Here is a 1,019-nt window from a genome sequence, read left to right as displayed (position 1 = left end):
AAAATAACAGTTAAAATATTACAGTTAAACAAAAAACCTTATTTTTTTAGTGTAGTTACAGAATATGAAGTCTCACATTATGTAGAACTTCTCTTCTTCTTTCTCATAATTGCTCCGACTGCCTCCTTCTTCCTCTCCTTTGATTAATTGAGACACTTTCTTTCCTCGTTTTTTTCTCATCACCTGATGAGACAAGCCTCTCACTCATTCCTTCATCCCCTGACAAACTTGATTACCGCCCCGATTACCTCCATATCATTATTTTTATGATTGTTTGAAAATCACCTTTGTGTTTATTCATTCATTGTCGCAATTTACCGCATCCAATTATTATTCAGAGTATTACGATCGGAGTGATTCAGTCTGACTAAATCAGGTGGTTATGGATGAATAGGCTCCAGATGAGTTGGGTTATTCTCTCCGCACTAAGAGGAGATAAATGTTCCCACCCAGTTTGCTGTCAGGAAACCATTTAAACGCTGCTTGTACATGCAGCCCCAGTGTATAGCTTACATTCTGTTTCTGCCTGTGTGTGTGTGTGTGTGTGTGTGTTTGAGATAGAAAGCAATTACTGCTGCTCATGTAGCCACAGCTTAATGGAATGACTTGCCAAATCAGTGCAGATTACACTTGCAAATCCACGCCATATCTGAATTCAATTTGAGGTGTGTTACAGCATATGATAATTGTATTTCTTATTCTCTTTTTAAAATTACATTTGACTGTGATTTCATAAGCAGCAAGAGAGATAAGTGGGACTACTGGCTTTGCTACAGTACCCAGGAGGAATGGGGGGTTTTGAGGAAAATTAAAGAAAATTGAATTACATTTTTGTAGTTTGTTGCAGGAAAACATGTGAGAAGACTGTGAGCTGTGTAGAACTGAACTGTGGAGCTGAAAAAGGAATCACCACCAACAATCGGGACAAGATAAGCCTTTACTAATTCAACAGCAAGCAAATTTGTAGTGCTACAGCAGCAAAGGCTCAGGAAACATAAATTGAAAATCAAAAACATCCC

This window comes from Stegastes partitus, unplaced genomic scaffold (assembly GCF_000690725.1).
Source record: "Stegastes partitus isolate 25-593 unplaced genomic scaffold, Stegastes_partitus-1.0.2 Scaffold572, whole genome shotgun sequence".
NCBI classification, from domain to species: domain Eukaryota; kingdom Metazoa; phylum Chordata; class Actinopteri; family Pomacentridae; genus Stegastes; species Stegastes partitus.
Note: the sequence above shows the minus strand (reverse complement) of the source record.